Genomic DNA, 15,639 nt, shown 5'->3' on the forward strand with positions numbered 1-15,639 from the left:
TGTGTGGTGAACGGTTTGGCACTCTGTCTCTTAGTTCATCTACATTGCATACACAGTCTTTAGCGAAGACAAGATTTTTTCCACTCACTTTACATGAAATAGGTATGTTCATGGTTTTGTGTTGGAAGTGGTTTCAGGAATTTTCAGCCGTGGAGATTCTTGAAGACGGACGAAGCATCAATCTGGACGAAGTTGAAGCATTGAAGGAGCCACAAAAGACTTTGTGTCGCTTTCGGCGCGGCCCAAAGAAGCAAGCTTTGTAGACCTTAATGAAGTTCAAGTACCGCACGACCCACACATCAGAGTGGGCCGGTGAAGAGTCCCTTCCAAGATTCCGGATGCTATTGGCAATCTCCCTCGACGCCATACAGTTCGGTACCAGTACCTCACTTTGAAAAGGAGGGGATGTCACGTGACACATCCAACCCTATGTGTCTGTGGACAAGCTACAACATGATCAGAGTTCAATCAATCCAGTCATTCTAGATTAGAAGTGATATGGCACTTTTGTGAGTCTATTCGTAGACCGTGCATGCCCAGTCACTTAGTATAAATGCATATCCTCTGGTTGCACACAGCATGATCATCATGATTCCCTTCAGAATCCACCAGGGAAATTTTCCAATGCATTTAGCCTATTTTCCTTATTTTTGACATTTTTCACTTATTAATTTAAGTGACTTTCCAACAAAAGTAGGTAGGGCAATTTTGCTAAGTTTGTATATAAGCAAACCCCAAGTTAGCACTCAATGGCAGAAGAGGCAGCAGGAGCTCCCCGCTCAACAGGCACCTTCTCAACAAGAACCATCAAGAACTCCTAGCCTTGGCGATTTTCCCTCTCCTTGCGTTTTTGGGAAGCATCACCAAGCCTGGCGTTTCTGTTTCCAGTAGATCTCCACCGCAAGCATGCCTCACAGCCTCTAGCGTTTTGCATCCAGATCCAATCGCCAAAAGAAGTACCAGCCTTGCTAGCGTTTTTGGTTCCCAGCCTTGCTATCGTTTTTGGATTTCAGCCCCAGCTTTGCAGGGTTTCCATTACCATCAGAAGGTTGCAATTTCAGCAGCGTTTTCAGCCACAGATCACAGCAGCCATCACCGTTTTTGTCAAGAAGATTCAGCCCCGAAAAACGCAGCCAAACCTGCGTTTTCAGCCACCCAAAACAGCCCTCAAGTTCAGCAGATTTTCAGCAGTTAGAAGGTTGCAGATTTCAGCCCTTAGGTCGTCGTCGCCATCCCCGTCGTCGTCACCGGTATAGTCCCAAGTTGCATCAGTTTCCATGCATCATCATTGTACCACTTTGTGCAATCAATAGTAGACCACTCTCGCCGACGAGAGTGGGGCCTTCGGAGGAGGGTTTTACGTCTCTGGTGTCGTATCTCTCTTCTCTCTCTATCTCTCAGTCTCATACACTTGCACGCACAGTGTCCATTCACTTTGTTTGTGATCATAGCATTCTCTCATTAAGAACGGGAGGCTCTACCTTCCATAAGAACAAAAGGAACCTTGAGCACAGTTCGGAGCACTCATCTTGAGCAAAGCGCAAACATTCATTCCGCTACACCTAACAGACAGGACACTACCAACACTATCTACACTAACAGTCAGAGCGCATTGGCAGTTGCGAGGAACCCAGTTTTTCATGCTCGCACAAAGCACATTGAGGTGCATTACCACTGTCAGGGAGAGGCTCTCAGCAGGAGAGATCAGCTTGGCTTATGTGCCAACACAAGACAACCTTGCAGATCTTTTCACAAAGGCATTGTCTCGTGAGAAGCTTGAAGCTTTTCACAAAGCTTTGGGCTTACTCCCCTTTGTGGACTGATCATGTTCTCAAGGCATGGCACTTCCCTTTACTCATGTATCAGCTCTCGTTCACCGCATCACTCCAGGGGGGATTTGTTACCATATACATGTGGTAGTGATGTGTGTGAACACACTAGGACCGTCGGGGCATTTTTTCCCTCTTTAGGAGGTTTTTTCCCCCGAGCATTGTATATACGCCCATCACTCTAGGGCTATCTATCTTTCCATAGCACACTAAGTAACACACTCCCTATTGTGTGCCTTGAGCTTCCTTCGTCTTCTCCAAGCTGTGTGCGCTTCTCTGCAACCCTAATTCCAACAGAAGAGTGGATATCATCAGATCAGAATCGCGCCGAGAAACGTCTACAAGACAGCTTTTCGGACGACTTTTGGGTTATTTGAGTTTTTGGTGATGCCTTTTGGCTTAACCAATGCTCCTGCGACATTTAACCGGATGATGGACAAGATTTTCCGAGAGTACAGAGTACAGGCTATTTGTTGGCACCTTCTTTGACGATATCATTGTTTTCTCCAAGAATGATGCAGAAGCTCAAAACTGTGTCGAGCTGTTCTTTATCTGCTAAGTCTAATGGTTCTTCGGCTGAATTTGCTGCTGCAAAACGCTGGTTCTTGCTGCTACAAACGCTGATTTGCTGGATCAAAAACGCTGGGCTGGCTGGGTTAAAAACGCTGATGCAAAGGTTGCAAAATAGTTGTCTAAAGGCTGCTGAAAATCGCCATGCTGCTGGCTGCAATTCTGCTGCACAAACGCTGCTTATGGGCTGTGATGCTACTGCAGAAACGCCAAGGTCAAGGCTGAAAATCACCAATGAAGTCAGGCTGAAAACGCTGATGGTGTAGGCTGTAAAATCACTGGCTTTGTTCATGAAGAAAACGCCAAGTTTTGATTGGTCTTGCTTGATAAGTTGCCTGTTGAGCGATGGAATCAGTCCCTAGACTCAGTATTTTCAGTTTTCAGCATTCAGACTCCACAATAGAACCCCCGAACCTCGCAGATCTCACCTTCCCGCAGCAGATCCTCGCCGCACAGTCAAATCCCGCAAAGTTTGTAGATTCAGCCCGGAAAATGCAGATTTCAGCATCTACGTTTTCAGCGCGTCGTCGTCGCATCGTCATCATCGACATCGTCACCGACATAGAGTCAGAATTCAGCAAACAAAGATTTGCAGATTTCAGCCCTTAGCATTTTCAGAGTTCAACCCGTCTCCTCGTCGTCCTCATCATCGTCGACATTGTCGGCAAGTCAAAGCATTGTAGAGATTTGTGCAATCATAAGTAGACCGCTCTCGCCATAGAGAGAGGGACCCTTGGAGGAGGGTTTTACAACTTTCCGGTGTCGTATTCTCTTCTCTCTCTATCTCTCAGTCTCGACACCTTCACTTACAGTGTTTATCCACTTTGTTTGTGATCACTTGCACTCTCTCATTAAAGAACGGAAGGCTCTCCCTTCCCTAAGAAAAAGGAATCTTGAGCACAATTCAAAGCACTCATCTTGAGCAAAGTTCAACATTCACTTCCGTTGCACCTTACACTTAGCCTCGCAGTACCCAAGCATCACCAGCACACACACACACACACACACAGAGAAATGAAATGAAATGTTATATTAACGTCTTCAAAAGGCCAAAGTGACCTATGAGACTAGAAAGTTACAATGTGGTGGATCTGATACAAAGTCAGAGTAACAAGATGACAAAATGATAGAATGACATAAAGACAAAATAAAATAATATGGAATCCTAGACTGCTAGGTGTGGACTAAGCAGCTAAAACAGCTAGCTGGGATAGCTAGATCACAGGAGATCCAGCATCGGTCGCTAGCGCATCTCATCAATCTCCTCCATGGTCAGTAGTCTGACCGGGCGTCATGCATGTCAAGCCAAAGTGACCCGAATCCTCTGATGCAGCCTCTGTCGATGCTGTGTAGTCCTCCGCAGTCGTGGGCGTCTGGATCTCCCCAGCTCGTCGCTTGGTCGATCAGTATGCCTCTGGTGTAAAGTGACGAGCGCTGCTGTGATAGTAACTCCTCCCTGTGTCCAGTGGAAGCTCTAAAAAAGTTTGTGATCCGTCTCTAAGACTGGCTAGCCTCTCCTCTCATAAGGCTCTCTCTGTGTCTGCGCAGCTCGAGCAAAAACAAACCCAAGCATCTCTGATCCTCGTACCGCATGACTCTAGAGAATGGTCCAAAGCCCTCTCTGAACAAGCAATGGAAGCGGCCTCGTATCTCGTAGTAGACGAGGCAGTGGCATGTGTAGTGCAACTCTGTCTCAGGCTCGATGTCACACAGGGGGCATGTCTTGGCCTCTGCTGGTGCTCCGCTGTATCTCCCAATCTCGATCCACAGCTGGTGTGAAGATGTGCGTATCTGGCCAATAGCACATCGTATCCCATGAGATAGGTGAGTGTCCATGTATCTAGGCCTCGTCACAAAACCATCCTCCGTAAGCTAGAGGAGATGCTCTCTATAGAAAGCCATCTTCGTGCCCAGCTCCTGTACTGGTTGTATCCATGTCCTCTTGGTGTCTAGCTGGGTCAAGTCCTGGCGAATGAGCCTGGTGATCTCGGACTTTGTAAGAGTCACAGAGGGCGCATCCAGTGAGTACTGGAAAGGAGGCAATCTGTCTATGTTGAACCTATGCGCCTGAAACCATGATGTCATCTCCCCATACCAGCATGAAGTATCTCCCTGCATGGAACTATCGAGAGGACTCAAGTGCAAGGCGTGCATATCTGTCTCTGGGAAGTTCCCATATGCGGTGCATGAAGGAGACAGATCTGGTGAGCACCTCAACCACCAATGGCGGGGCAGCTAGCTCTGCTCGTATAACAGCACATGGTACTAAAGCCTTGGCCCTAATGAGCCGCAAGATCATAGAGACCAGAGGCTTCTCCATGTCCCCCCATCCATCACTACGGCCTGTCCTCCTGTGATGGTCCAATGAAGGTCCCCAAACCTCAGCTCCATAAAGCAATGCAGAAGCCACCAAAGTGTCAAAGAGCCAGAGGTGAAACTGGACCTGTGAACACATCCTTTCCAATCTACCCAATGCTGCATGGGCTCTGGTCAATCTAGCCTATGCTGCCCTCCTCAATGAAAATGTTGGCCCACTAAAAACCACTCCAAGGTAAGTGTAAGCATCTGTATACTCCACCTTCTCCTGGCCGTATGCAGTGCGGGCGCTGACCTCCTGATCCACTGTGGGGTGGTATTAAATACCATGACCTTGGTTTTACCAAGGTTAACGGACAAACCACTTTTTTGGGCAAACCTATGCAAAGCATCCAGGTGACGTTTGCATCCCCTCCGGAGAGTCAGAGATCAAAACAATATCATCAGCATATAACAATAGTGGAATCCATGTCCCTGCCAGCAGTGCACCTCTATCACCATCTCTCTCAATGTAGTCAAAAACCTCATCTACATACATACCAAATAGAGTAGGAGAGAGCGGGCAACCCTGCTTCACCCCAATAGAGGAGTAAACCGGTGTGGATAGACCCTCTGGGATGCGTACATGCCCCACTACTGACCTGTATAATGCCATGACCCCCCAAATGTTCTCTGTGGATACTCCCATCTGCTGTAATCTGCGCATCAATCTAGCTATGGGCACTGTGTCAAATGCTTTTGCGGAAATCCACAAAGCTGCAATAGATTCATCTCCCACGCGATTTGCCCTCCTCAATGATGGCTCTGAGTGTCAAGATATGGTCAAGAGTAGAAAAACCCCTCCTGAAACCTTCCTGCCCGGTTGCGCGTATCCCCCCCTCTCTGCCCATCTACTCAGCTGCTGCTCAAGAATAGATGCGTACAACCGTGCCAATGTGTGTCCAATCATGATAGTGCGATAGTTCCCAGGCTCCATAGGGTCTCCCGACTTGAAGATAGGTACAATAGTAGATAGGCTCCAAGTATCAGGTAAGCCCTCACACATGGCACGGTTAAACATAACTGCTAGAAGCTCTGCTAGTAAATCTCTGGCATGCATGAAATGCTCAGCCACTAAGCCATCATGATCATATGCTCTCCCAGTCCTCATCCTGTCAATGGCCTTCCTCACCATCTCAGCGGTGAAAAAAACACGTGTGTGGGCATGGATGGGGGGGGCCGGGTAGGGGGGGCTGCTAAGGAAGTGTGTACAAAGATGATGCATACTGGCCCCAAGCCTCAGTAGAAGTGATGGCACGGGGGGGGGGGGTGCTCATGAAAGAGCCTCCACACCTCACGCGAGTCGACTCAAGAATAGCTGGTATAGATCCTGCTCTAGGCGAGCCAAAAATGCCCTCTTCTTCCGTCGCACTAGGCGTCGGAAGTCAATCTGTGACTGCCTGTGAGTGATGTCCCCCAAAAGCACCTCCCTCTGAAGTCTAGCTCTAGTGTCCCGGCATTCCTCATCATACCAATTGTTCTGAGGCATGCTCCCCGAACGACGTCTCTGCTCAGGCTGGGTATGTGGGTATGCCTCTGTTGCTGCGTCTGTCTCAGTATAGCGGTAAGCTCCTCCAGAGGATGCCCAGGCTCCTCTCTGCGCAGGCGTCTGTAGATCCCATCTATGTAAACAGAGTCCGTCTCCTGCGTGAAGGTGTAGCGAGTAGGGGTTGCTGCCCATAGCCTGTGTGCTACACTAAACTGAAAAGAGATGGTCAGCAACACAAGAGCATGATCCACTGCCACACCACCAAGTGTGGGTCCAACCGTGAGGTCCTGGATACTAGAGATGAGGCTCGGTTGTGCCATGACATAGTCCACTGTGCTGGCTCCATGTCTGTGTGGGAAGCATGTGAAGCCTCTCGAAGCAGAAAACCTCTGTAGGCCATTCAAGATGTGTAGCAGGCTACACTGTCACTTTCAAAGGACATAGTTAGTACAGTTGGTCTAGGCTATTTCACACTAGACGGACCCTCTGGGCTGGGAGTGACACGTGGCAGTGGCAGGGTACCGACGGTGGTCTAGTGGACATCGTGGCCAGGTCACCACATGGCTGACATTTATGAGCCGTTGGTGGCCCTTTATGGTGTTACATATGAGTAGTAGCGGTTGGTCATCGGGATCAGCTTCTTCTCTTTTGGTCCAGCATCGTTCAGGAGAGCAGCGAGTCTTACACAGAGCACTGCTTCATCATCCCTGCACATCTGAGCCTCGACACCCCCATTTGTACCTGTGAGTCCTGGGCTGGAGCTGAGAGTGTTGCCACGCTAGAGTCTGTACATGGTTCTTTGAGCTAGCACGAGTCCACATGTTCTGGTACACTGTTGTGTCTCTGTTGTTATCCATTGTTTCTGTGTTTCATTCTGTTTGAGAGAGTTTCCATTTGTTTGAGTGAGATTGTCACGCACATTGCACTGAGGGGCACCCACACTGTAGAGAGCACAACACATTATCCGCGCTACAGGTGCTCTCATTTTGGCGATCACAGTGGGACCTCAACTGAAGTCTCAGTAGCTCGTTTCTTCGTTTCGCCTGTGCAACCTGTTGGTCTGGTCCAATTTCACCCGTGACAGCTTAATCTAGCTGGTCTAGTCTCTCGCCTTGTTGGTCTGGTCCTCTCTCGCCTTGGTCCCCAGTCCTCGTCCTAGTCTAGTCCTTCTCATCCCTGGTCTAGTCCTTCCTCGTCCTGGTCCAGGCCAGGTGGTCTAGTCACTCGCCCTGGTCTAGTAGAGTCTAGACCAATGTTCAACCAAGTGAAGGTTGTCTTGCCCAAGTGAAGGTCTTCTTGCCCAAAGCTTGGTGGGGTTGGCGGTTACTGCATGACACATACAAGGAGGTCATTGGAGCGTCAAAAGTGCACTACTGAGTCCTCTGAAGTACTACCACAGACGGCGTCAACCCTTGGTGCCCAGTAGAAGCATATTGACCCCATCACCCATACCTACTCATACGGCTACCTCCATTCCTTCGACCGGTTCTACATCCTCCAGGTCACCTTCTCCGGTAAGGCTCTCCCCCATTTTGTTACAGCAAGCTAGTGAGCAACAGACTCAGGAGCAAGAGGCCATGGAGGAGCTCACAAGTGTTATGGCAAAGGTGAACATCAAGTTCCCTACCTTTAAAGGTCTCTCCACAGAAGATACAGACGACCATGCTCGGAGGTTTGTCTCTCTTTGCAGAGGTCGTGGCCTCAACAGAGAAGACGCATACCTGGTGCTCTTTCCGTCCACCTTGGATGGTCTTGCAGATAAATGGTAGAGTCAATTTGCTGAAAACCACTTTACTACTTGGACCATGTTAAGACAGCAGTTCTATGAAGCTTTCCGACCACGGGATTATCAAGAGAAGATTCTAGATAAGTTGGCCAACCTGTTGCTCCAGCCCAAGGAGACATTTGCAGAGCTCATGACCAGAACAAAGTCCCTGGTCGCCAAGCTGCCTCAGCAACCAGGGGAATTCATGGTGAAGAAGTGGGTAGAGAAGGCTCTACCTAAGACTTCTCAACAAAAGCTCAGAGAAAGTCTCCGTCCTGAAGCCAGTCTGGAGGACTTTGTTGCTACTGCTACTAGAATAGAGGAAGAAGGCAGTTCACTGACTCTCCTCAGTTAGATATTGCCCCTGTACTCGTGGACAGTCCATCAGACCCCTTGACTTCTTTAAGAAGGGAACTGAAAGCCCTAAAGTTACAGCGGGCCCTTCACGAAGAGAGATCCTTCTCTCTCAGACAAGAGAAGCCTCCACATCAAGAGGCTTATGATTAACTTAAAAGAGAGTTAGAAGAGCTCAGGTCTCAGCAAGAGACTAAGGCTATGGTATGGTGTAGTTCATGCCGCTCTCCAGGACACCCTCCACAGGACTGTCCCCTTCGCTCTTATTGCCACTTCTGCGAAAAATCAGGTCATGAAGATAAGAATTGCTACTATTTAAAGAGATTGCACAAAATACAGCAAAGTCTTGGTCCTACTCTCCAACAGGGGTTAGCACCAGCATCCAACATGGTTTCCCACTACGGCCATCCCAACTACATGCCACCTTTGCTCAATACCCCTGCTGTCCAAGGTATGTCAAGTACTTTCCCGACTCAAAGTTTTTATAATGCTAATGCCACCTCAACCCCTCCTTCTACACTTCAGCCTCCAACTCCATGCAGCAACCACCTCGTCCCCCGTTTCGTCCTTCCAATCGGCCCATACTCTGCTACAGATGCGGAGAATATGGGCATTATCAGAGCAAGTGTCCTTTACCTGAGGGGTCCCCTCCTTGTCGTCATTGCCCTGATTCGAAGGATCACTACAGTAAGGATTGTCCAACGCAAAGGGCATCCACGTCTTCAGGCTCGACTCACAACCAGCAAGAATTCACCTTCCCGAAGATAAACTTGATTACTGTGAACACCGTGCCTCAACCATCACCTGCTACTCATGTGGTTAAGCCACTACAAGTGGAGGAGCCTGTTGGTGTCCTTACTCGGGCACAAAGAGCACCTCTTGGTCTCAGTCTGCCCACAGGTCCACCTCGCCAGTCCCCACTTCCTCAATCTGGTCTACCTGACCCAAAGGACGAGTCCTTCAAAATTGCTCACAGCAAACCAACTTCCCTGTTATCTGACATTGATGGAGCCTTCTTGGAAGCAGCTAACTTGGAACAGATTAAGGTCCCAAAGGGAGCCCAGTTCGAAGGCGCCAAGCCCACAGCAGAAGCCATTTTGAAGAATACTTTTTAGCAAGTGTCACTATACGACATGCTAAGGCTCGACGCAACACTCAGAAGTGACACCCTGTCAGTCATTCAGTCTCTGTACCCGAGGGTTGGGCCTAATGGCAGGCACCTCCCTCTACAGCCCTCAGAGTCTTCTTTGATTTCCTATCAAACTGCTCCCCTCACCGATTATAAAAGTCCTCGTCTCACTGTATCTATTCTTGGGCACCAGCTATCCAGCGTCATCGTTGATGGTGGATCTGGCATCAACCTGATGCCCGAGCTCACTATGTTAGCTCTAGGTCTACAGCCTACTCGCCCTGCTCCCTTCACAGTTACATTGGCTGACCAACGGACAGTCTACCCAGTGGGCATAGTGGACAATGTGCCTATGCAGGTACAAGACTTTAATTTTAACTTGGATTTTGTTGTGGTTCGTCTTCCCAAGGTTGAAGGCGGATTTCCTTTGCTCATTGGAAGACCATGGCTGTGACACACTAAAGCACTTCATGATTGGGGAAACGACACAATGTGGATACATACTTCTGGCTCCTCGATGCAACCCATTCTCTTAGAAGGTGGTATGGATCCCGTGGTGCAGCAAGTTTCTTTGTCAATGGAAACCAAACCTGAACAAGAACAGCCTACTACACCTGAAGGGTCAGATGAAGATCTGTTGGAGTGGTTAGAGGCTACCAAATCTATGCCTTGTTATGGAGTCTCTATTCACTCTTTGCATGAAGGTACACCCTCTTCAAATGATTCTACAGTAACTAAATCTAATGTGCCACCTAAGCCTATGAAGAAGCATAGCAGCAGTAAGAAACCTCCTCTACAGGAGTTCACCCCAACTAAAACATCAACCCTTTTGGTGTTTGCTTCTCCGACCAGAAGAAAGCTCTCCTCTGTGTCTAGCAAACTCCCTTCTCAGAGCCCGTCCTGCAAGATGAATTCCAAGATCTTGATAGCTGTATTGCTCCTGATAGCTGGGTGCTCTTTGTTTGCCAATATATGTCCTCTCCCCCTCGCCCTACCCTCCCCCTCACCCCCTGGCCTTAGTCCCTCACCCTCTCTTCCCCCTCTTCCCCTCGCCCTCGCCCTCGCCCTCGCCCTACCCTCCCCCTCACCCCCTCGCCCTAGTCCCTCCCTCGCCCCTTACCCCTCGCCCTACCCTCCCCCTCTCCTCCTCGCCCTAGTCCCTCACCCTCCCCTTCCTCCTCTTCCCCTCGCCCTCGACGTACCCTCCACCTCATCCCCTCACCCTAGTCCCTCACCCTCCCTCCCCCTCTTCCGCTCGCCCTCGCCCTCGCCCTCGCCCTACCCTCCCTCACCCCCTCGCCCTAGTCACTCCCTCTGTCACCAGCGTGTGACTACTATCAATCCTTTTTGTTGATTTCTTTCTTATTATCTATTTACTTTCACTTTTTGGAAACACCCCTCGGGAAATCTAACTGCCTTGCATTGCATAGCTAGTGTGGAACTGTCCAGAGGGAGTCCAGGCCTGAGGGCAAGAGAGCACTAAGGTTGGACAAGGACTATGGTTAGCCAAGTGGGGTCATTGACTAGCCAAAGTGGAATCCTTTGCTACAGAGGCTACATTTCAGTTCTGGATGTGGCCGCAGTGTACAAAGAGGGTCGGATGACCTAGAAAGATACAATGGCAGCATCTCCTAAAATTTAGGGAACTGCTATTTTGGGACCTGAAAATGTGTTGACGTCATTACCTCCGGAATGACAAGGGGAACATTTTCTTACTCTGCCGTGAAGTCAACTGGGTAGCCGGTTGGGAGATTTTTAGGCGGCAACCCCGAAACGGGAAAATGCTTATAAATGTGCCAAGTGGCACCTTCTGGTGCACTTGCCTCATGCAACAAGAAGTGGCGCTGAATTTTAAGCTGGGAGAGGCTCATTTGCAGTTTTTTGTCACAGGTTAAGAGCTATGGAGTGCTTGCTTTCCCTCTTATGCACAATGCGGTGCCAGGAGTGATGCCCTGCACGCTACACACTGCCCTCTCTCCCCCCTTTGGCAGTATGTTATGCCCCTCTAGTGGGCTCTTCATTTGACCAATGTACAGTTGTGTGGGTTCATGCGCGATTGCCGAGGCAAGAGCCTCTTGCACAGGTACTGGATTAGCTAGCGGCTAATCCCCCCGCAGGTACAGGTGAATTCGGAGAGGTTTCACGCCAGAAATCTCGTCCGATTCAAAGGGCAAGTAGCCCTACAGGTGCGGGAGCTCGAGGACTTGCTACGGATGCGACCGGCACGCGAAACGGAGCCCGAAACAGTAAATTACAGTCTGCTGTGTATTTTTGCAGGTTTAGGGTTTTGGCCCTAAACGGACCCTAATACCCCCAGGAGGTTCGGGGACGCAAGGGGACCGCTGTACAGTTGATCTGACGCATTTTCAGGGCTGAAAACAGAGAATTCAGCGTGCTGCAGATTCTCGCCAGGTTTTGCAAAGTGCCCGTATGCGTCGGGAAAGTCAGTCAATGCGTGGGAATACTGACTGTGAAGGGTCCTAGTACAGTTATGCTGCCGAAATCAGGGCGGAACAGTTGAAATTCAGCCAAGTTTGTGCGGGGCAGCTTGTAGGGATCCACAGCGTATATTCCCTCTTTTAAACAATAAAGAAATACCGAAAGGGGCGCCTAAGTTAGGGGCCAATCTGGTGTCGGTCTTCTCATACAGGTGCATTCTAGCATCTGTATCCCATTCCCCTCTCTTGTGTCACTATAGCGTAGGTAAAATAGACGACTAATAATGGGTGAAAGCTAAATCAAGGTTTGAAGTAAAGTCTACCGCCCTTTTTGGATTGAACAGGCCGGTTACACCCTCGCCCCCTACCCTCGCCCTACCCTCCCCCTCTTCCCCTCGCCCTAGTCCCCCCTCCCTCCCTCCCCCTCGCCCTCGCTCTACCCTCCCCCTCGCCTAGTCCCCATCACTACCCTCGCCCTCGCCTAAGTCCCTCCCCCTCGCCCTAGTCCCTCACCCTCCCTTCCCCCTCTCGCCCTCGCCCTACCCTCCCCCTTAAGCCCTCGCCCCCCTCGCCCCTACCCTCTCCCTCACTCCCTCTCGCCCCTACCCACCCCCTAACTCCCTCTCGCCCCTACCCACCCCCTTAAGCCCTCGCCCCCCTCACCTTCCCCTCACCCCTACCCTCTCCCTCACTCCCTCTCGCCCCTACCTTCCCCTCACCCCTCGCCCCTACCCACCCCACCCCCTCTCGCCCCTACCCACCCCCTAACTACCTCTCGCCCCTACCCTCCCCCTCTTTTCCCCTCGCCCCTACCCTCCCCATCCCCTCGTCCCTACCCACCCTCTCCCTTCCCCTTGGCTAGGCCCTCACCCCTCGCCCCTACCCACTCCCTCCCCACCCCCTCGCCCCTACCCACCCTCTCCCTTCCCCTCGCCCCTACCCACCCTCTCCCGTCCCCTCGTCCCTAGCCCTCCCCACCCCCTCAACCTCAACATATTTTTTGGGCTATGGTCATCAACCTTTCGAGCTTATGGTCATCCCTCCTTGCAGTGTTACGCAAGCTTATGGTCATCCCTCCTTTCGAGAAGAGTGTGGCTAAATTTTTGGGCTATGGTCATTACCTTTCGAGCTTATGGTCATCCCTCCTTGCAGTGTTACGCAAGCTTATGGTCATCCCTCCTTTCGAGAAGAGTGTGGCAAAATTATCTACAAGCATGGACCAGGTCATTTTCTCTCACTATGGTTATCAATAATAAAGATGCGCTGGATCCAAACCGAGCATATCTCTTTGCTGTGGAGCTTTATTCTATTTAGCCAATTGGATTCTTGGATTATGCAATCATACTGAGTCCCGCATATCCAAAGGCTTAAAACGTTTGCAAGCAGTACAGTGTGTCTAAACTCCACTTTTGGGCCTAGAACCTGTTCAAGAAATATGTGCAGATGCAGTACCTAAGGGTTTTCTTTCACAGTTTTTTCAGTATTTCCTCTCACAGAGACGGTGAGCGGTCTTGTGGCAGGCAACCTGTAGCAGGCTACAGTGTCACTTTCAGAGGACACAATTAGTACAGTTGGTCTAGGCTGTTTCACACTGGACGGACTCTCTGGGCTGGGAGTGACACGTGCAGTGGCAGGGTACCGACGGTGGTCTAGTGGACATCGTGGCTAGGTCACCACATGGCTGACATTTATGAGCCGTTGGTGGCCCTTTATGGTGTTACATATGAGTAGTAGCGGTTGGTCATCGGGATCAGCTTCTTCTCCTTTGGTCCAGCATCGTTCTGGAGAGCAGCGAGTCTTACACAGAGCACTGCTTCACCATCCCTGCACATCTGAGCCTCGACACCCCCATTTGTACCTGTGAGTCCTGGGCTGGAGCTGAGAGTGCTGCCACGCCAAAGTCTGTACATGGTTCTTTGAGCTAGTCGAGTCCACATGTTCTGGTCCACTGTTGTGTCTCTGTTGTTATCCATTGTTTCTGTGTTTCATTCTGTTTAAGAGAGTTTCCATTTGTTTGAGTGAGATTGTCACGCACATTGCGCTGAGGGGCACCCACACTGTAGAGAGCACGACACATTATCCGTGCTACAAGATGGCCAGTCCATGTGCGGTGGCCCATGTCCATCAGGTGTCGCCCATACTCAGTATATTCCGCATCATGTGATAGTCTGGACAGGCCCGTCTCTACAACATCTAGCTCTCTCAGCATCTCCTCTGAAGTATCATAAAACACTGTCTGGTGATGGGCAATCCTAGCATTGAAGTCCCCTAGAATGATAATGTCACCATCTCTAGAGAACTCCCATATGTCATCATCCAAAATAGAGAAGGGGGACTGTCCTCTGGGTGATGCATAGACTAACGTACTCGGGGGAAAGTAGCAAATAGCAATGTAGAGATATCTGCATGTCTCTACTTTCAATCTCACCCACATGTACCTAGCCTGCTCATCCCTGCGGGCTATATGTATCAATGGCTGCAAATCCTCTCTAAATAACACTGCCACTCCCCCATAGCCCCGTCCTCTGTGTTCTGAGCGTGTCAAGCTGTCTCCCATTGTATCCATTGATGTGAGACATGGATTGCCCAGGGACCTGGTGTATCTCAAAGTAAAAGATGATGTCTTCCAATAAAGCTATCCTCAAAAGCACCCACATCAAGACGCATGGATCCATTACAGTTCCAAGCCGCCACTTTGAGTGTGGTCCCATAAGTCTCGCACCGTCATGTGGAGCGTCGCTCCAGTTTACCACTCTTCCATCTCGGTAAAAGGCAATCTTGCCTTTTCCCCTTGCCGCTCTAATCTCCGGCATTACTTCCTGCATATGAGAGATTTGCGAGAGGGTAAGATCATCCCCGAGAAAAATGCCCGTCTCTTTAAGAGTTGGCCTTTTCTTCAAGGACTTCTTCACTTCCATAGAGGGAAAACGGAGGATGAGTGCCCTTTCTTTCGAGGTTTCCCCACTGCTTCCATTTTCTTTATGTTGCCCACTCTCTAGGCTCTTGTGTGCGTCGGCTCATGAATCCCCATCAAGGCCATGAGTTCTTTTACCTCTTCGTCCACATTGCCTTCGTCTTTAAGACCGCAAATTCTCACATGTAAACGCACACACGTCTTCTTTGCTCCTCCTCTAGTGTCTGATTAATGATAGTGGGTGTGGACGTGGACGTTATCTCCTTGCCTTTTCCTTTCTTGGCCACCTCGATCCATTTCTCGGCTTCATCCGCCTTCTGCTGAGTTTTTGTAAGAACATCCACCCAAGAAGTCGTCATCTCTTTGTGTTGCTCTTCTCCCTCTTTGATGGCCCGTACTTGCTCCTTGATTGTGTTGATTTCTTCGATTACTGAGGGTTGCAATTCGCCCTCTTCCAGTGTGTTGCTTGATCGTGCTTCGGTGAGATCTTTCTTGAGCGACACAATCTCTTCATCCTGAGTCGTCACTCGGTCTTCCAGTGCGTTTATCTTGCTTTCTTGGATCAGGACGCGTCCTTCGAGCATTTTTATTGTGCCCAATAGATTGCGGTTCATCTTGGTAATAGTCTCCGTCATTTCCTCTTTGCACTTTTGAATGGCATCCTCTAGGGGGTCGGCTTTATCATTCAGTTTCCTCATGCTTAATCACCGTCCGGAAAAGAGCCACTAAGCGCACATGTGCATCCACACTATGCATACATTGTCTCCCGCATCAAGCATACCTTTGCCGAAAAAAA

At 49.9% G+C, this 15,639-nt stretch overlaps 1 protein-coding gene across 2 annotated transcripts in view; it reads right to left on the reverse strand.

The window, feature by feature from the left end:
- LOC147430579 (uncharacterized) overlaps window positions 1-15,639 on the reverse strand; it is a 44,962-nt gene that overhangs the window by 13,344 nt on the left and 15,979 nt on the right. The gene's annotated exons all lie outside the window — the stretch shown is intronic.

The sequence above is a fragment of the Adiantum capillus-veneris genome, chromosome 21 (assembly GCF_014529385.1).
Source record: "Adiantum capillus-veneris isolate H3 chromosome 21, ASM1452938v2, whole genome shotgun sequence".
NCBI lineage: Eukaryota > Viridiplantae > Streptophyta > Polypodiopsida > Polypodiales > Pteridaceae > Adiantum > Adiantum capillus-veneris.